At 41.5% G+C, this 22,705-nt stretch overlaps 1 protein-coding gene across 2 annotated transcripts in view; it reads right to left on the reverse strand.

Moving 5' to 3' along the window:
• LOC137875430 (A disintegrin and metalloproteinase with thrombospondin motifs 2-like) overlaps positions 1-22,705 on the reverse strand; it is a 105,217-nt gene that overhangs the window by 33,337 nt on the left and 49,175 nt on the right. The window lies entirely within an intron of this gene.

Raw genomic sequence — 22,705 nt, forward strand, 5'->3', positions numbered from 1 at the left:
CTCTCTCTTTGCTCTGTGGTGGTGGATGTAAACTGGAGAGCCTTAGTGTCCAATAAGACAGCAAAGCCAGGCTGATATAAGGCTTACTGCAGGTCTCATCCAGTCTGAAACTGACCTGTCTGCCTGTCCTTTCCTGTGTCTTTCTATATCTGCCTCAGAGAGCCAGACATTTATAAAGGTCTCTTATGAAATCAAAACGTACGAGAACACCTCCAGCCATGACAGGGCAGCGAAGATAAACACACAACAGCAGCAGTATGCAGACTACCGTGTATGCAGACAAGGGACATTCATCGTCTGCAGCTCTTACTGTCATATCAAGCTCCGCTGCCTGTCCACTTTAAGAAAACTATGGATCAATCTTACAGGGACACGGCGTGTGCATCAACAGAGAGATAAAGAGAGAGAGGCTGACAGCAAGGTGCGAGGTCCAGCTCCCAGAGAACCTATAAATCTCTGCAGAGACAGCTTCCCCGCTGGCTTGAAGGGTTTGTGGCCCCCTTGCCACCTCTCTCCCCAACCCTGCCTCTGCCTGTCACCTCTCTCCTTCTGTCACCTCATCCTCTAATCTCATATATCAACCCTGTCTCCTGAAATTGATGTCCATATACAACTCATATGTTTGTAGTAAACGTGATGCTGCCTCGATTATGTTTTTAATCAACATAAAGAGGACATGTTTATATTGTACGTACCGGAAAAATGTTCACTGTGAGCATATCTCGTTTTCCCCTTACAATATCTGCTTTTGGAACCAAAGAATGATGGCTATTTGTATGGTTATGTTTGGGCAACTCAAACGGTTGAGCACCCCAGGCTTTTTTTGCTTAATTTGCACTCCCGTTATGCACAGGTTTTTTTGGCAGATCAATTTCTTTCTTTTTTTTGTTATTGGTGCAAAAACAGAACGGCAGTGATTTTACAGGTGGTACAACAATAATACATAATAATAATATCAGGAGAGAAATACCAAAGAAACACTAAGAATACAGGTCGAAGTTCAGAGCTTGACATTATACATAAATAAAACAAAACAAAAGATGAAATAGTAGTCATAATAACATCATCTTAAATATATCTAAAAATAAAACAAGATAATAAGAGGTGGGAGGTGAGTGCACTGGTGTCATCAGCAGATCAATGTCTATGTAAGCGGTACTATACATTTTCTAGGACCCCTTTTATTAAAAAAAACATTTTATGCAATTTGACTGAGTTGAGGGATGCCCTGACTTTTTTGATATCCAACCAATTATTCATTTTTGTGGCCACTTGGGGGAAGCACAATACGCTGTAAACACAACACTGACATATCACCTTAAGAAGGTAATATGTTAGCGAACAGTGGTGTATTTACACATCCAGCAGACAGAGAGCAACATTAGCATTCATTTGAAGAAGTTTAATGTTCACTGCCCTCTTAGCTCAGTTCTCCTGTTTCATCTTTTTAGCCGCTAAATACCCCAATATTTTACCAGCTTGTTGTCCATCTGCTGAGGAGACTCTTGACTCACTTTTCTTTTTTTGAGATGAAACAACTCTATGTATTGAGATATTCAGTAAAAGCATTATGAAATCTACAAATATTAAAACTCTTGTTTCGTGCTCTGCCTTTCTCCTGTGCTCCCTGCTCGTAACCTCATTTCTCCTCACCAATAGCCAAAAGAAATGTCCTGTCGTGGCTGCGAAGTACTCAAAGAACAGCCAACGCAAGCCACCTGAGACACCCAGGACCACAGTTATTATGACAGGCAAGCCAGCCAAACATCTGTCAAACTGAGCACTGTAGGGATGAAGGGAGTGGAGATGGAGGAGGAGAAAAGAAGAGAGAACAGAAGAGGAGAAAAATAAAAGTGGAGAAGTAAAAACATGACAGACACAAAAAAAAAAGTCATGAGATGACAGGAAGAGGAAGAGCGATGTATACTTTATTAGCCAGTAGGTTTTGTATTATAAACTAAGTTCTCAAGATAACAAGCCATATACAAAAGCTTGGGTTACAATCCAAACCAGTTTCTAATGCCCAGAACCTATGAAGGTGAAACTGCAGTCATTTTCTATGTTGTATCAACATTCATAATTAGAGGGCGATATTTTTATATTCTTAATTAGCACCATTTATCAGCTTGTGAAGTCAGTTGGTTTATAAAGGTTTTCTACAACAGCCAACCAACCAGACAGCAAACCAAACAGACTACTAGCACACTATAAACATGACTCATGTTGTGCTATACTACAAAGTGCAAATGGCAGTGCCTTGGTGTTAATGCTTAAAACTGCCAACCTGCAGCGAAACAGAGGTGTCACACAAGGTGCGCCGACAGTCTAATGCATTTGGGCCCTTTAGTCACTCCTTCTCTCTTCTTTTATCTACATCTTTACATCACGTCTTCCTCATTTTTATCACTCATGATTCACATTTTCTGAAGAGATAGATCAAAGTGTGAACACCTGGATGATTTGAATAGACAGCCACAGGTGGACCGGTAAAAACTTGACCCACAGGCGAAGCAGGTGAGAGCAGCCAAATAAACAAAAGCTACCACAACAGCTCACCTGTGTCAATGGCCTACATAAAGACCAAATGACACATACAGGTCGCAGGTGTTTCTATGACCACCTACAAGTTCCCCTCTCCAACTAACCCTCTCTCGCTGCATTCTTCTTCTTTCCTGCTTCCTTCATTTCCTCTTTTATTCATTAAATGTACTTTTTCAAAGGGTAGATATGGAGTAAGTCTATCTCAAGGTGTGAGACAATATGTATGCAAATGTTCCCACCAAGCAGCTCACCAGCATAGCCGAGCCCGAGCATGCCTGCCAAAGGGTGGCAGGATGAGGATTTATCATCCAATATCACCTCATCATAAATGATAATGATAAACATGTAAGCCAGGCTGTAACATAGTTATAGACCATCTCTAACCCAGCTACATAAGCAGGGTAGTAAATCACCAGAGATATCATTGTAATGTTTTAAACAATTAAGGCGTGGATACTTGGATTCACCACTGACTTGCGGACACAGGGAAGTGAATTAAAAATAAATTAAAAAAAGAGTGTTTCGACCTTAAAAAACTGGCATGCTCTTACACCAAGAGTCATTACTGCCTAGTCGGCCCACAAACGCACAGACGGCTCTTTTCAATTGCACAGCGTTCGAGCCAGACGGGAGAGAATTAATAAGGCACTACAGTGTATCGGTGTTACTAAATTGGCAGTGTTTCATAACAAAGTCTTTCAGAGCAGTTGTCAATTAGAAACAATTAAAAGAGCCATTCATCATTCTTACAAAGGCGGCTCCGTACGGGGAGCAGCGCTGACACAGAGGCTGATAAAATGTAATCAAAACCTATAATCAGTAAGCGCTCTTTAACAGAGGCTGGCGTTGACGGAGCTGAGGTATGTTCACTGTATGTAACAATCACACGTCCATCTAGCTCCTTTGGACAGGAACACTGTGTCTATCAAACAAACACAAGGCCACTGAAGCAAGATCTGTGCAAAAAAAGGGACAACTAGGGAAGAAAAACAGGATACAAAGAAACAGGTTTAAAGTCAATCTGTGTTGATGCTTCAAAACATGCTATAAAAATCAAACAAACGAGTCAACCAGTCGGCGCTTGGCAATCGTCACTACAACATGTGTCTACTTGATGTCGCAGCCTCATGCTGATCTGTCTGTTGATTGACATGCAGCATCCTGCATCCTATCTTTCCTGGAAAACCCTCGCAAAGGCTTCCCATATTGATATCCAGATAATCACTGCTTTGTTGGTAACCAAGAGAGATGGGATCTTAATGCAAAGATGCACTGGGGGAAAGTATCCCGTACACAATACGTCTCTGCACATCCAACTTCCCCAGCTCTCAGTCCTCCGGAGGCGACTGTGATTGCACAGGGAGAGGCTACAAACCCCCACCCACCTCCCAGGCATATGGCTAATCAATGCAACCTCTTCCGTGCAATGGTAACTCTATACTTCAGTAGGGAGAGCTACCAGCACGGCCTCCCCGTCTCTCTATCTTAATGAAGCTCCCAGGTAATCAAATCACTGCACACACAGGCAGATGGCCAATATGGGAACAACCACCGGGGCTCTTTGATGGGACAAAGTTTTTAAACTTGCCAATGAGTAATTTCTCCATATGTATTAAGCAGAACCAAACTGATTTCAACATGTGGCTACATTTCCTTCCCAGCACTATGTCACTGATACATTTTGACACAGGGACAGCTGAGAAAACTACTCGGATGGCATGACATGACAACATGCTGATCTCTGCTTAATCTGGCTGAAGATGTGTTTTTATTTGCTGGAGTGGACTCATTTGTTTGGGAACGAAAGTTTACCAGCTGCACTGTAAAAAAAGAAAGAAAAAGAAGCTGGATCTAGAAAGAAAGTCAAAGAATAACTGTGCACATGCAAACTTCAGGAGAGTCAAGTTACAAAGGTAAGTAATACGACATTAACACGGGACAAACATTAATCGTGTTTAGGCAGCATCGGCTATAGAAGAACGAACTCACACATATCAGAATACTTTTGCATGAGCAAAAGTAGACCAATGAAATTAGGCAATACCCCTAATCTGACACTTTTCATTACACAACATGAACAATGGCAGATCATCTATACTTCATGCACGGACCCTCCTTTACTTAAATTAAAAACAATCCCATTTATAGCAATAAGTATGGTTATATTATAACCTATAATATTTCACCATTAACTAATAACCTGTTATGTTAACAATGACTTAATCAGTAAAAACTTGGAAATATTTAAAGACAACTGTTTGGCAGCTATACAGACGACGGGCTCAGGGGGGCGAAAAAGGCTGCCGTATGTCCTCCAGCTTGATTTAATAAAGAGAGGTTATTATAAAGGAATATTTCCCCGCTCCCCCAATCTAGCAACTGGAAGTAAGACCTGTCTCATTCTCCTCGCTCTGCAGAGCAAGTAATACCCACTAATCCTAGACACAGAGAGAGGCTGTGGGGACGAGAGAGAGAGAAAGAGAGAAAGAGAGAAAGAGAGAGAGAGAGAGAGAGAGAGAGAGAGAATGTCACTATTTACAGTTTTCATGCTAATTCCTTTCTTTAACGTTTCACACCCTCACCCTTAGACCTCATCATGTTGGCCTGTGGGTGTGTGAAAAAGCACGTGTGTGTCTGTGTGTCTCCATGTGTATGCGCTGTCACCAGACTAAGCCCAGTGTGGAGGACCAGGCACAGACCAAAGAGTCGCAATCCCCAACAGTGTTCATTTAGAAGGGTTCATGCTGGCAGTGCGGACGCAAACACACACACACACACACACACACACACACACACACACACACACACACACACACACACACACAGGAAGCTCCCTGGCCCATCCCATGCAGTGTGATGTAATGAGATATCTGTCGTTTCCCATTCAAGCCTCTTCATCCTCCACAGAGCAAAACCACTGACGGAGAGGAGAGGGGAAAAGGGAAAGGAGAGGACGGAAACTAGAGGACAAGGAGCAGAATCAGATATTTCTGTTTTTGTCTTCCTCGCCTCTCTGTTTAAGGGAGTAATATGTCTCCATCTCTGTCCATCCTATTGTAATGGAGTAGGTCTCACTACGCTGCCTGAGGAAATTGCCTTATAGTCCCTCTGCCCGTTTTCTATATGTGGACACACACACACACAAACAGACCACACACACTCTCATGGCGTTGGCCCCAGTGACACTGCTTAAATATTAATGACCTGGTTCTCTCTCATTAATAATAGCTGCAGCGCTGATTACTCTGTGAATACCACTGTGTGTGTGTGTGTGTGTGTACACATATGGAAGTGTGCCTACTCACAATGCGTGAGCCAAGTATTTGTTCTGCCTGTCACTGGCATATTACACTGCGAATCGCTCCAAAAGGATTACTGACATTGCATTACTGAGGTAAATTAAATAACATTGAATTATATAACAGTGACGATGTTAAAGGTTAATATATGGTGATAAACCCGATGTCAGTTTGTGTCAGAGTGTGTGTTTCTGTGTGAGAGAGAAGAGAAGACAAGTAGAGTGTGTTTGGTTATCAAGAGCAGACATGCACATACACACATGAAAAATAACTAAACGTGGATAAGCAACACACACATGCAAATGCATAGACTTACAAATATAACAACAACCACACAGGCGGGCATTCGCTCAGCTAAGCCATGCATGAGGCATGTGAGATGCAGCTGGCTTAAGCTAGCTTAGTACGGGACACAACCCCCACACACACACACACACACACACACACACACACACTGGGGCCAACAAAAAGCATGAGTAGACGTCAGTATCCATTGGGTTGTAATGGAGAACTTTGCTTCCCTCTGCTAAGAATAGCAATACTGTAGCGAGCCACAACAGAGGAGAGTGTGATTTGATGAGCTGTGTGTCCTTTAGTAATCATGAGTCAGCAAATTACAGCAGCACACGTGGTAAATGGAAGGCAATCCCAAATAGGGTATTCACCAATTTCATTTACATTGAATTAAAACAAACTGTTGTATCGTTCCTGTAGTTATTTGAAAGTTAAATATCTGCAGATTAATATATCATTTTATTGTTAAATGATTTAATGTGGAAAATAGTGTACTGAACTAAAGGCTTAATTATATGACCAGACAGTATACCAGCTGTTTTTTTTGTATGGATTGTATGAGTGTATATCTGTTCTGTATGTGTGTGTGTGTGTACTGTATGCTGCTATGTGTGCTCTGTTGTGTGTTTGTGTGTGTGTGTGTGTGTGTGTGTGTGTGTGTGTGTGTGTGTGTGTAGTTATGCGGCCAACAAACCTACAACATTCCCATTTCCCTGATGAATTACATTGAACTGCATTGAGACATGGAGCGAAAGGAAAGAAAAGAAAGAACCAGAGCGAGAGAGAAAGAGGAAATATAATCAGTGTTTCTTTACATTGTAATACAGTTACAGAGGAACTGGACACACTGTTTAGGAATTGAAAAGAAGCAGTGTTCCCCAATCTTTTATCACTCACTTACACACATACATCTCTATAATCCATGCAGCACACACTTCATCCTGCTTTTGTCCACCTTTTCAGGCCGTCCTGACACTCAGCCCTCATCTACCCTCAAGCAGAGGCACAATTAGGACTTTAATTCCCGATGAGCCTCCAACCCGCCGTCCCCCCACCCTGGGTCTCTCTGGACCTGGCTGTCGTTACCTGCATTGTCTGGCTAGGCTGATGGAAATCATCTTATTAGCGTTGAGCTAATGTCTGCTCTGGATTCCTGGGACACACCGGCCGCCCCTATTTTAATTGGCTAACTCGATTAATATTTCATGTGTTTAAACACAGCACATCACCTTTACTTTCGCTGGCTCTGACCCTGTGGCTGGCTGCTCGGTATGTCGGCTGGTGAATATAGATAGGGGAGAAGATTTTCAGTGACCAACCACATTGTGGCTTTGGATTTTGAGGATTTAAGTCATGTTTTGTCAACTGTTTTAGTTATATGAATTTATTATTAAGAAATTGATATTGATGGGGAATCAAAGGATTACAGTTAAAAATGCCACCGCTGTATCAATAATTTGAAAGCTTTGGAGTGCCAACGTGTTCATGAATAAATATGCTAATAAATATGTAAGACCAGAGTAGTAATGTTTGGATGAACTGTGTGTAGTGTGTGCAAGCCACCACTAGTTACTGTAGATCATGTTCCACGTCTTCTATTCTTGATCTGTGGAGTAAGATTTATTTATCTTTTCTGGCCTGTAACTCAGTTCTTAGGTCACAAAATTATCATGATTCCAGCAATCTGGTAAAATATCAACAATCTTAACGTTGTAAAGATGTCAAGAGAATTTGAGTGATATTTGAAAATCAAGTTTATTTCTAATTACAATAATTATTTTTCAATATATCAGTTTTAGAAATCTCCTGCTACCCAGTCAGCATTTTAAGTGACCTGATATCACAATGAACCCAAAAAACTTTAAAGTAAGATATGGATTCACTGAGCACTAGCTGTAAAAATTGCAGGTGAGCATGTAGCTCACTCAGTAACACACACAGATATACAAGCACACACACACACACACACACACACACACACACACACACACACACACACACACACACACACACACACACACACACACCTGGCAGCCCCGGGGCTACCTCAAGGACAGAGCGGGTGATGGAGCTGGGGGAAGGAAAGGAAAACGCAAGGAGTGGAATAAGTTGGGGAGGGAGATATAAAAAGAAAGAAGAAAGAAAAGAGAAGAGATACGACGACTGACTTAACTCATTTGGTAGCTTACTTATAAGAAGTTGTAATATAAAATAAATTTACGGTCATAACAGCAACAATGGACTGCTATGTCCATGTAACAGTACAGTTATAGATAATCTTTTAGTCTAGTTCTAAACACAATCTGTGTATTAAGATGGACGACTTGACAGCTCAAAGCATCTTGATGTGGGTAATGATGTAAGTGTCATGTTTTTGCAAGGACAAAAAATGGGTGGAATAGACAAAGACGACGTCTCTGATTCTGCTGCTGTGTTGTTGATCCTTTTTTGTTTTCATGTCCATCGTGAGTCTGACTATGCTGGTGCTAAATCAGTGGTGTAATCTGTTAAAGTCATATACAAGATGGGCTTTTTGTATGAGAATCCACACTGGTAACATTCCGTGATGACCGTTGCGCTGTAAGAACACTTTTTGGTGCTATTTTAAGGAATAACAGAAAATGGAATATATTACAAAGGCTACATACCTTTTCTTATTAAGGAATTAACATGTATGATACATCTTTCTGTGTAACTGTATCCTCATGTGAGCTAATATGAAATTAGAGTGGAGAGAGAGACAGAAAACAGCTTACTGAAATCTAAATCCCATGACCCAGTGTGTTCATCATCTCACTCTGAATTTCTATTCAATGTTGTGCTCCATATGTTAGCACAACACTCTACCTCACATGCTCTGGCTGAATACAATCGCAGGATTCTTATTTTGTGGGGTTTCTTAGCTTGTGATTAAAAGCAGAACCAACATTTGCTTTGCAGCACCATATGGTATACACTTAAATGTGCAGCTTCTGTGTGAGCCCCTAAACCTGACAGTTTGACACAGCCAGGCTCACAGGAGCAAGAAAGCAAACAAAGGTGTTGTAAGTTTCAACAAGTAATTAAATAGCTTAAAAAAGTTATCAATCTGAAAATACTGCTTTCCTTACTGATGAAAAGTTCAGTATTTGAAAAACGTGGAGAATTCAGCACGTTATTTGAGGTCTCTAATAGACAACAGAGTGACAATAATCAAACTCGACATCGCACTAGACTTTATTTGGCAGCCCTAAAGGTGAAAATTGGTGCTAGGAGGAATGTAAGCACGGTTCGGACTGTAATGTGACAGCTTCGACAGCTAGGAGTATGTGCGCACATGTGTGTATGTGTGTGCGCGTGAGTCATGGCTGCTCCTGCGGCCTTTAACACCCAGTCATCTGTCATCCATCGGCTCAGCTCTGCACTGCTGCCGTCTCAATCGCCTGACATAATATTGAGCACACACACACACACACACACACACACATGCAACACTCACTTTCTCCGTCTCTCTCCTTCTCTCACACAAACACACGCAGTATTTTGACAATGTGCCACCAGCACCGAGTGTGAGGGGCACAGAAACACACCTACACACACCTACACACACACGCACACACACGCACACACACACACACACACACACACACACACACACACACACACACACACACACACACACACACACACACACACACACACACACACACACACACACACACACACACCGTGTCCCCATAGTGTTCCCTGATTAACGAGATGGTTTGTTCTCTTCCTCAGGCCTGGACCAATCAGGCACGAGGACACAAATCTCTCCCCGCTGGTGATGCTGAAGGCCACTGGCCACTATTTATTGGCAATCTCAGCCCTGACTACCCAGACAGAGAGAGGAACACGCTTGTCACAGGAAGACACCACCACCGTGTCAGCCTCCGTGTGTGTTTTTCATGTGCTCCAGGTGAATTCTGCTACGGGAGATAAATATGCTCGCTAGTGTCATGAAATAACAGTTTCACAGAGCATCACACAAATACACACAACAAGAAATACTGAGGGATCTCCTCATTTATAGATTGTGTGGGTGTGTCAATAGAGAAGAGGCATTAAAGCCACAAACCCATCAAAGCTGTGATTAAAGCAGATTAGAACTTCTCCACTAACAGAAAAATGTCTTCTTATAGCTCAACAAATGTATTCCCTCCTTTTCTAGCTCTCTGGACTTAATTAGCGGGGTTTAGCAAGCTCGGTGTCTTAGAAGCTCAGCTAAACATAAGTAATTGCCGTGTTTATCTGCTTTCAGAGTAAAAATAACCCACGTGGAGAGGTTGTGACAGTGTGGCTGCTATCACTAAAGCAGTATTCCTGTTTTGTGCGTGGAAATCTGATAACAGCTCCTCTTGGCAGATTCTTATTTATTTTTTTCTGAAATGCCTCGATGACAGCTTTGTTGGTGAAACATTTAACACTGTTCCCAGCGGTTATTTTAATAAGACTTAAATTGTTAACAGTGGTTCTCTTTTAAATGGCTTCAAAATCATATCAGTAGCTAAATTACAGATAGTCCTGCCATGAACTTGAGCCTCTAAAGGTTTGAACTGGAGGGACGAGGAATTAAACAAGAAGGCAATTTGTCTTATACTTCTCTTATCTGTCCTCTGCTCATTCGCTACCCTGTTTCTGTCTTCTATCTTGTTTATCTCCCAAATAAGGGGCACCCTTTGAACATCTGTGCAAACTTATTACTGGTTCATATCCAAAGACAACAAGCAGCATACGTAAGAGACAGAGACACTACAGGAAAACACACTGCAAACATCCAAGGTATGCAAATGTATCATGCTTAACATTAACTAACAACTAAGTTATGAAATATGAGAAAGTCAACATCTACTACGCTTTAGTGATATCGATGCCATACAAGAATTCAAATGCGGGAGACGTAGTGGGACTGAACTCGGCCCGTACTGTATGTGAGTCACTCTTTGCATAGTCAGACACACTGTGATCTCAAACCTGGCTCAAAGTCATAATCCTTAAGATTATCATGAAATCAAATCCCGTTTTTGATGCTATTTATCGTTAACATTTTTTTCAGCAACAGCCATTTAATGTATTTAACTCTGCATTTACCTCAGCAACAAAGAAGTGCTCCTTTGTTTTGTCTTTTAATTTCCTGTCTACACCACAAGTGGGGATTTGTTGCAGTGCAAAGATTGACATATGTCGCTAAATGGTCACCTTGTACATACATTTTACAAAATATCTGACCAGTTTCACAATGTAGCATACAGCACTAGGACTGACAGAGCTGGGAGAAAATGATTGCATCAATACAGCAGTTACAGGTGCAACAGAGCACACTACTGACAACACCCAGCAGTAATGTGCTCGCTAATGTTACATGGATTATTGATATACTGACATTACCCAGATGCTGGAGAACTAACGTTACATTGATGCTGGAAATACTAACGTTACCTGGATGCTCGATTATGAAATTAAGGAAAATAAAAAAAAGGGACAGATGGTTTGTGGGGGAGCACAGGAAGAAAAAGATGAGCAGTAGAGGTCAAAGGAAGACAGCGAAGGCAGGGGTTAGCTTCTAGTGGAAAACACACACAGAGTAGAGTAGAAGGAGCTCAAGCCAGAACACTGGGGTTCGCCAGCTTGATTGGGAATCTTTTCAGAAATCACCCAGAGTTCTGAGCAAGAAGAATCACAGGGGGAACGTGGGTAACATGCCAGGGATGTGAACTAACTTTTCTCTGGCGTCAGCACGTCTGCTGTGGAGGATGATCTGTCTCCCTCTCATTGCTACAGGACAACACATGGCAGCAGAGGTAGAGTTCTCACATAAGCTGCTCTGTGGCGGCACACACGGAAAGAGTAGACATGCCAGCGTGCTCTCTTTAATTGTCTCAGCGTGATTGTTACTACAGCTGCAGAGGACACATTACATAGAAGGCAAAGGGCTTTCACAGTCACCTTCTACGGGCCGTGTAAACCAGTGGCTCAATTATATCTATTACACGCTCGTCAGACGCAGATCATCCCACAGTTGAACCAACAAAATACTTCAAATCAACCCGGATCTGATTCATGTAGCTTCTGATGTGGTCATTATGAGATCATCAGCATTGCGTAACCAAAACTTGCATTATCAAATGTGTTTTGTGTAATGTCATGCAAGACAGATCACGCTTTTTTATCAACATAGCAAGGAAACACATTGGTATCTGAAAACTGTTTGCAGTCAATGGATTTCATAGCTGCTCCTGGCAACTGAAGCATAACTAACATACCAGACTACATTAAGGGTTTTAATGCATCCTCCCTCCTTGCTCTTCCTCAGCAACATTTCCTCTTAGCAACATTTTCTTTTCTGCAGACAGTATTGTTTTGTCTTCAAGAGTACCTTAAGGTTCTGATTGAGCAATCAGCCTTTGCGTTCTCTTTTATGATTCATGTTTGCTGTGTTTCAGAAACTTAGGGAGAAGATCTTTGTCTTTTGGCAAAAAGGTCACAGTGATCTTTTTGAAAATAATTTACACTTTCCTTAACTATAGCCAAGTGTAATTGATGCAGTAACCGAACCGCTGTCTTTACTATCAGTCCTGCACTGTTCAAGCCTCACCAAGACACTAAGTTTAAGATTGTCACACTTCTTTACTTTTTTTAATTTAACGCAATACAAAGCAGCAATTACCTTTCATCCAAAGCATATTTAAAGCTAATTTAAAGTACAGAAACATATGAACTAGGATAGTGACTGGAATGTATAAATGTCAAACAAGATGGGCTTTCTTGTTCCTGCATGTGACCACTTTGCATGTGAGTGTACAAACATAGAGTACACATGCACACATATTCTACAAGCCATAACTTTTACTCCTGTTTTCTATTTCTGTTGTACATATTTGACAGAGATTGAGTTATTAAAGGGTTAGGGTTACATATTTCTTCAAACTCAAATCTGGAGGTGATTAAAATATTTATTTTTGCCGTAATAAAAAACGATAATTTGCTATAGTGAATTATACAGTTATTATACAGTTTATAGATACAATTCTATTAAACTGCAATTAATTATCGTATCCAATTATGGATGAAAGGCCATGTTTTGCCCGACATGGCCTTCCAACCTGCCAACAGTAACTAAATCATGTTGCGGAAGCCACACTACACAGGGTGGGAACAGAGCCTGTGGGACGACGAAACACAATTAAAAAGTATCATTGTAGCTTTGAAAAATGAAGACTAATAACCCAGCACACAGTTTGCCTCCTCCCTTCACTGTGTTACTGTAATTGCTCCATACAAGCACACGCCATTAAAAGGTCAGGCACCAACAGCGTACGGACAACCACAACATGACCCATCTGGATTTGACAGTCACTCCGGTTCATTGGGCGCAGTAAACAGAATGGCAAACGTGTATTTTCAGCCTCTGCTAAGCTCTAAGCAGGCCTTGTTTTCTCCTTCCTCTGATCTCTGCAGCTATTCTCAACTTTTATTTGAGCTATATCTGAACACATCAGACTAATGCTACAAGACACATCAGCAAGCTCAGTGGGAGCGAAGAAATGACGACATAGAAAGATGAAGATGATTGAATTTTCTCTTTCCCTCCCCCCCCCCTCTTATGTATAGAGATCCAACAGTTCTTCATCACTTATTTAAACTACCCATTTTTAACCCACCGTCTGAACCATAAACTTTTCTGTCCTCGATGCTCATGGCTAGTATTATAGCCATCTTTCAATAAAGAAGCACAGAGCTGTGTTTCATTCAATTGAGCTTCCCCAGGGTGCACAGTGGCAAATGAACTGCAGCCTAACAAACTCCCACCACCACACATCACTCTGCTAATCAGAGAGCAGCCGTCTGAACATTATTGCCATTGTGTAAACAAATAGAAACGTACTCTACGACTAAAAATCATTTTCTGGTGATTTCCACTGTTTCACATGATCTTCACCAGCAGATGGACTGTGCTTAGTTGGCATGGGGATGCATCTGTTGACATGACGGATGAGTAGCCATTGTAATTTCACCCAAAGGACTTTAAGGACTTCTAGTTTGTGAAAATGTAATACAGTTGAAAACTCTGGAAAGAGCTAGAAAGTGTACTTTAAGTAACTACATCCAAGGTGAAGAATAAACGTTCATGCTTAATGTATAAGTTAAAAAAGTGCTACAATATGGATGAATAGTTACTGAGCTTGCATGTCATCGCACATCCGTCTCCATGATAACAAACGCAATCAGCAGATGAAGATTATGTGATGCGGTTGAAGGCTCCAGAAAAAGCTAGTAAGTGGACCTTGATTTAAGATTGTTCAAAATTGTTGCCACATTTCTATTGTTTCACATTTCTGGCTTCTTGTTCACAACATACACATTTATCATGGCAGCAATATGGAATTTATAGAGACACATTCCACTAAAAGGGCAACACTGCACACTTCAATGAGGAACATGTTTACTCCTCATTGAGGTAGATAACTGCTGCGCACACAGACACTCTGCTGTTATAGCGGTGCATGTATTTGGGTCTCCAGATGTAAGCCTCATCTACATGAGAGGCTCCATTAACCTCTGAATCATAGTATTACATCCTCTTTACACACACATTGCTACATTAACCTACATGGTGTTTCAGTTAGTGACTACTCACACTGTGTAGGAGCTTTTTTAGAAAACAATGACAAATTTTACTGCTCAAGCATGCATATCAAGGAAGCTTATTCAGAGTGCCAGATTTAACACAGCATGTGTGTGTGTGTGTGTGTGTGTGTGTGTGTGTGTGTGTGTGTGTGTGTGTGTGTGTGTGTGTGTACAGTGTGTATGCAGCATTGTGACAGAAGTGGGAGGAAGGAAGTCACACGCCATCTCATCTTCCATGAGCTTCTGTCCCTTAGGTTGGCTGGTTACATAACTGATGCTATCACAGAACACTGGCCACCTCCAGGGAGGTCGGTTGCATGTAATTGTAGTCACACAGTGGTACCTGCTGCTTTGTGCGAGCCCTGCATTTAATCCTGCATCATGAAAATTAAGATACTATGATATTATGTGTTAATATTACTGTTGCACATTCATAGTCAAGCGATAGCATGCACAGGGCCATTGCTCATGTATTCTCAAACACAAATTGTTTCTATCTGAACTGTTTTGTTAAAGAAAATTTATCGGAGATTGGGAGCATCTCCATTGCCCCTCAAACGGCTCTTAACATGGCGTCTGCTGAGTCGGCGGTTCGCAGCTAACAGCGCTAACAGCGCTAACAGTGTTTACCTCCTTTTGTAACCGCCGTATGAGGGCAGTGCACTAAAAGCATGCATGTAAACAAAGTAAGGTGAAGCTCATATTACAACACAGACGGAGGGAGAGCGACTTCATTCTCTGCTCAGGAAGACATTACTCCACTATATCTTTTCATAGTGGTTCGCTGCTTTATTAATGCTCTGAATCCTGTATATTGCACTTTTAAGGACCTAAACTGTGAAAGAAACTATGAGTACATCTAGACAGCTGTATGATCTAATCATAATGGCTGAATGGGTTCTCTAATGTCAGCAAACACATTCTGTGACAACACTAACCCTGTGCTTAATCTCTACATTATCTCTCTTATCTTACACTTCAGGCTTCTGAAAAGGTCAAACTAAACTGTGTATTTTCATTCAGCAAAGCATCAACCATTGACTATGTTTTTTTATCTTTCAACGTCAACATTTTTTAAGATTCTTTATTCAGGTGGTTAAGGTTAGGAAAACATAATAGACATATGAGGTTAGAGTTAGGAATGCAGCATTAATTGCAGGTCTGTGACTGGACACAAACTATTCATTACACACCCATACACTAAACTGACCTCCACACCCCTACTTCCCGCCTCACTACTACTCTACTACTACGGCACACTACTTTTTACATTGGCACTCATGGCGATCATGGACGTAATAGCGAGAGATGCTGGGCTGAGAGAAAAGGACACAATAAAAACAAATCTTTACATGGAAATGCTATTTTTTTTTGTCTGAAAATGTTGTGCTTTCTTACAGTATATTCGATTCAGGTAATCATCCTGAGTCCTCCAGATTGGGACCACTGCTTTGTTATCAAAATCCTTTTCTCTGGACCCAATGATGATCTTGGATGATCATCATTGTACATCAGAAATAAATATAAAAAAAACACAAGGACTCACACATTGTATATAGCAGGATTTTGACATCAAAAGTCTGGTATTGAAAATATGAATGCCACATCAGAGGCAGCACCAACGCTTACTGCTATGTCACTATGATCACCATGATTATAGTAACTCTCTCTTAAATCACTAAGTCTGTAATAACACTATACCCCTTCATCCCTCCAAGGCGGCCCTTCTGCTCCATCCCATCCGCTGCTTGCTCACTCTCTTTTTGTCTCACAGACAGAAAGAATCCCACACACAGACTGTGCGTGGGTCATTGCGGCAGCGGTGGCTGCAGACTGGAGCAGAGGTCCGTCGCACCCTGCTATTATCCCAGGAGTCCTGCTCTGTTTAAAGGCACCGCTGTGGCACGGTGAGTGATGGCTCAATAGAGGGGCCAGCAGGTGAGGAGTCAGGCGAGCCAGAGGGAGAACACACACAGAGGAACGTGGCGCAGGCACACGTACGCACCACCGGTGGACGCATACATGTTGTCAGTCAGTCATGAGTGAAACAGGCAAGAAATAAAACCTGCAAAAACGCACGGGGACGTATACGCATACATGCCAAAATGCATGACTGCGCACACGCACACACACACATATGCTGAGTGTGGTAAAAAGCCAGCCGTGCTCTCTAGGGATGGAACCGGTGGCCGCAGAGAGGGAGAAAGGAAGCAGCTGGCTGCTGAAATACTTCCCCTCCTAACACTGTAATTTCCTCCCAGAGGCACACCTGGGCCAGCACTCATTCCCACATATATAGTATATAATGTATTTGTGTGTGTGTGTGTGTGTGTGTGTGTGTGTGTACAGTGCACACATGTGAGTGTATGTTAGCACCAGTGTATGTGTTTGGACTTTAGTGTGTGTATAATTCTGCTTGGCTCATGTGCATGTGCTTATGCAGGTGTGCACTAATGTACACTGCTGAGCTAAAGTGGATCCCGACTGCCCAATATAACACCCATATTATTATATGGCATTACACGTTATTACATACATAAAACACATGTTTCCTTCAAAATGCAAGCTGTGAAACAGAATGTGGCGCCACTGTTCTGCTGACCTGAAATCAGCTTCAGCTGCTGCTACAATGTGGCCAAACAAATACTTTGTTATAGAGTTTTATTTGATGGGTACAAAACAAGTCAAAACTACATTAAATTACACCAATATTTTTGATAAAACAATTTAAAATTTAGAATCACAATTTGAAAACTTTTTTGGGGGCCGTGGTGGGGTAGAGAGTAGAGTTTGATAATTGAATGAACTTTTCTCACACTGGATCCTGTGCAAGTCTTAATTGAATGATTATCAAGTAACACCTTCCTTTCCTGAAGAGAGTATACTTACATTTTGGACAACCCATATTTATCCACGCTATAATGGTTCACTGAAGTTAATGTTTGCAAGTTCTGGAGAACTTTGTTTTTTTGTGCTGAAAAAGCTCAGCCTCAGAAAAGCCTTGGCAGATGTCATTGTTTACATAAGCTATATATATATATATATATATATATATATATATATATATATATATATATATATATATATGGTAAAGGAATTCCCCTCTAAAACTCCTGGTTTTAAAGCTCAAAACAGTAGCCTAAAGACACTCATTACAGCCGGCTCCTGGTTTTATTCAGTCTAGGGCTTAAACAGACAATTTTGCTGTGGGGCAAATGGGAAGACAGTGCTGAAATGGGAATATGTTGCATCAGGAAAAGGCAAGAGAGGCATTAATCTTGCAGTTAACAAATGAGATGTGTGTAAATGCAATTTATCTGCTAAGCTGTGATTACAAGAGACGTCCTGTTTTTGTAAATATAGTGGTCAGACAAGTTTAATTACATTATCTTAATCCCTTTCACACCTCAAAAGTCAGTACCCTCAAAACACAGGAACACTTTGTTGTACAACAACAGCAAGTAGAAATAGTCAAAGTTGAATTAATTTTAATGTTCACCTTTGCTTTTTCTTCCAAAAATTCCTGGATCAGGTATCAGTGACAATGTGGCTAATCTATTCAGATCAATTCTATGTTTGTATATCTTTTATACTGGAACTTAAATTCCTGTTAAACTTGTGATAAAGTTGTTGCATAAAAATGGTCTACATATGAATTGAAATTCCTGTTAATCATTTTGAATATTTTTTACCAAGTTGCTGCTGGTTGACTGTTGCTATTTTTTGATAATAAATAACTCAGTAAATTTATATCTGTGTATTTATTTGTTAAATTCAATGTTTAAGTCAAGCCTGATGTGGCCTCACACAAAGAGGGAAGATCTCATTCTTTTCCACACAGTGAGGTATCTGACCCACCCAAAGGCCGGGTATCTGAAAAAGTTGCATCGGTGCATCCCTACATCAGACTGCTTTTTAGCATTGTAATTACAACCAAAACTACCAAAATAAGATGTGGGTTTAGGAATTTCCCTTCAATGTGCCTACATCTTATGGTAGTGCAGGACCAAAGTAAAGGATTTAGAGGACGTTCTTAGCACAATCTCTTAAATAAGCCTCATAAGGACATAAGAAGAGTGTCACTTTATCGGGATTGTTCAGGTGGCTATTTGGGATTTCAACAAGAGGCACGCTGTACTGCAAAGTGCCTACTGGGACCCCCTGTTACATACTGAAGATGAGTTCAGGCCATTTATGAGGTGTGTGTGTGTGTGTGTGTGTGTGTGTGTGTATGCTCACATCTCTAAGTGCTTAGTCACGAGTCTCCTCTTAAAACCCTTGCACCATATGTCTATCCTTGTGTCACACCGGCAGAGACAGAGCGAGGGGGAGAAAGAAGGAAGGAGTAAAGTGAGAGACAGAGAGAGAGTGGGTTCTCGAGGGAGCCCCCACTGGCCTCTGTCTGACCCCCTCCAATTTCCTCTCAGCCCAGGCCCAAGCAGACGCATCATTGTATCAGTGCTGTGCGACGTGGTGTACACCACCAACACAACAACAGTGGCCTAACAACAGCTCACATCAGCCCAGCACAGTAAAGCACAACACAGTACGACACTACACATACAGGAACAGCACAGAACAGCAGCGCCGGAGAGGTTAAACAAACGCTGGCTTTGTGCAGATGCATGGAGTCCTGTGTAGCTGTCTCAGACCTCCGCCCAGTGTCAGTCCACCAGCTAATTGAATTCGCATTGCCCTGGAGGCTGCAGGGAGCCTTTCTGCCTTGAGAACAATACAGATCTCTGAAATGTCAATGAAAACAAGTCAGCTGCAAAGGACTGCATTTCATAACACAATTCTGTAATGGCGTACGAAAGCTGAATGATAGTTACCATGCTACCAAAATATAACTGTCTAACATGTTGCTTCTGTAGTGCTGAACGGCGTAACTAAAGAAGAAAAAAGTAAGAAAAGCTGTGAATTTTATATATCATAATTTTGTGGGAGTTTAGTACAGGTAGCAGACTAGGTGAGGGGAATTATGGGAAAAAGCCCTCTGGTAGTCCATCTGTTTGGGCAAGTCTCAGTACCCTGGACACAACACTGCACCGGCATGCACACGTATGCTTATACACACAATTGAAGCAACACACCCAAACAGGCAGTCCAGTCCCGCTAGCGAAATACCAAACCCCACCCTCAATGTCCAGCCTCAAAAGAAAAAAGAAAACAGACACCAAGATGAGAGTTGGTTTGTGGCAAACAAGTTGCACGTAAAGCTACAGTAAACCCCACAGAAAAACAGGGAAATAAAATTAGCAGAAAAGAGAGAGACCCTGATGAAAACCACAGATAAAAGCAGGAGATAAAATTAAATTGTAAGGGGCGAAGAAAAGACAGATTGAAGGACGGAGCCCTGTCCGCCCAGAAAAAAATTAACGCCAATCCTTCGTTTTCTATCGGTGCAGCGATTAATTTACGAGTGTGTCACATTAATAATAAAGCTTGCTCTCTCCACTTAGGACATTGATTCACACCTCCTCAGCTTATGGTGTAAGAACCCAATCAATCTCGCTCCTTATTCATCTCTCTTTCTCTCCTTCTTGAGCTCCTCTATTACCTTGCTAAATATAACTTTCTTCCCTCTGTCTTTAACCAGGAAATGAGTCCAACATTCAATATAACTGGCTGTGAATTAAGCATGCCTGGCGAAAGAGATGTCCAGAAATGATTGATTGATTATTAATTAATTTGCTAATGTCCCTGATTGATCTACGGGGAGGAGTGATTGTCTGAGAAAGGCGATATAACGGAATAAAAGAGGGGAGGACATTTTTTTGGTTCTTTTTTCTTACAGGAAAAGAGGTGTAATGGCAGCAGGATCTATAATGTGCTTCCTATGCATCCACATGGCTGTGATATTACAGTGATATGATGTAACAACTGGAAGGTAAACCTATGTTTACATAATGCTGTGGTCTAGAATAGCTAAGACAAAGATAAAAAGGAAAGAGAGAAGAGAAACGAAGAGAAAGATCCACATCAAATGCTACTGGGAGCAGCACATGCCTGCTTGTCTCTCTGTCTGTCAGTCTGTCTGTCTGCTTGGCCTTGAAAATCCCAGCACTCAAAGCCAGACGACCACAGAACTCATGCCCACGCCATACATGCACGCACACAGAGACACAAAGACACACACACACACACACACACACACACACACACACACACACACACTCAACACTGTGGCCTGCTCTATCCTACGCTATTGATCTGCACCCCACTCTTCATTAGAAAGAAAGATTCAAAGACAACAAGGAGCAGTGAGACGTGTTGTGTGTGTCTGCGTGCCTGTGTGCATGCAGCACGTATGTGTGTTCAGAAGTGTAAATGTATGATCAAGGGAGTTGTGTAAGCTGCGTGTGGTTACATCCTGTATATGTGAGTGTGCGTGTGTGTGTGTGTGTGTGTGTGTGTGTGTGTGTGTGTGTGTGTGTGTGTGTGTGTGTGTGAATGTACTGCCAGGTATCAGTAACAGTGGGAGCAGATCTGTGTTACTCTAATGCAGTCTGTCCTCACTGGGTGTTCCTATGGAAACTCTCTCTCTCTCTCTCTCTCTCTCTCTCTCTCTCTCTCTCTCTCTCTCTCTCTCACTGTATATTATTAGACATTCTTGAGTCAACTGCTCAGAATAGGAAGACACAGATCTCATCTATTGTGATACACTTGTTATAAAGCGCTTCTTCTCGCTCCTGTATAACATGGGAGAGACTTGATTCTGAGAGAACATTTTTGCTTTGGTGATTAGTCGAGATGCAGACTCTTGCACAGGTTGGGGTCACAATTGATTGACTTGTAGTCAGATCAATCATGGTGACTGGGCAGCCATTTCTGACACAAGCCTGAGAAAGGCATCGCAGTTCTATTCTTTCCCTGCAAGCGGATGCTTAAGATTTTAGCCCTGGTTGAATTTGAAACAATGGGATTCAGAGCTCAGAGTTTAGCAGTCTGGAGTCTTTTTGTTGATACATGAGTCTCAGTCAAAACTTCCACTAATTATGTGCTCAGCTAAAAGACACAGTAAGATAAACCCTTGATTAAATTGATTAAATTGCTCTTGTGTCAACACTTATCAGACATGACATTACCTTGAAGTAAATTGAACAACCTCATTTTACTGCAACAAGGTCACTTTTTCTAATTTCATTGTAAAAACTGATGAACAGCTGTATTCGTATGATGAAAATATAATTCTGCTTGCACGATAGTGTTCAGACCTTGAGATTTAAATCCCATTTTAATACACATTTGTCTTCCTTCCTTCATACCCCAGAGCCGACACGCTGTGTCAAACTCTAAGTATTATGCTTCCTCTAAAATAATAGCCCTACTTGTTGTTTCACTTCATTTATTTCATCTGTGGAGTGGAAAATGGAGGCAGACGACGAGAAACCAATGACTTGAGTGCCAGCTGTTAATTGTGGAGGCAGCCAAGGCAGTGTATAATTCTATAAAAGATACAGAGGGTGTTACCTTACCAATCAAACACGCGCGTCTCCATATGTCGCTCCTTTCTCACTGGAAAATTAGGAGGATGCGTTTGAGTGTGTGTGTAGGTGTAATCTTTTTGACAGTAGGGCATGCTCACGCTGTGACTTGCTGTCTTTGCATGTAATAGTTTGATTATATAAGCAGGTGTGTTTGAGGGAAGAATGGCTTTAGATACTAGTTTATTTCAGGGGAGTATGGTCTGTGAAGTGTTCAAGATGTACTGCAGAAAAACCCGTTTGTTTTACAGCATCATATTCTTGCAGCATTTATCATTTTCTTTTGAATGCAGACACTGAACTTCATTGGTTTCTTTTGTTTCTCATTTCTCTGATGACAACAAAAAGTCTGTAGTTTTCCCATTTAAGATGAGTGATCGGGGACTTAGCTTGCAGTCAGTGTCATATCATTATTTCCACATGTCAGGAAAAAAAATG

The sequence above is a fragment of the Cebidichthys violaceus genome, unplaced genomic scaffold, assembly GCF_023349555.1.
Source record: "Cebidichthys violaceus isolate CVI_PGR_0920_01 unplaced genomic scaffold, fCebVio1.0.p SCAF_2, whole genome shotgun sequence".
NCBI classification, from domain to species: domain Eukaryota; kingdom Metazoa; phylum Chordata; class Actinopteri; order Perciformes; family Stichaeidae; genus Cebidichthys; species Cebidichthys violaceus.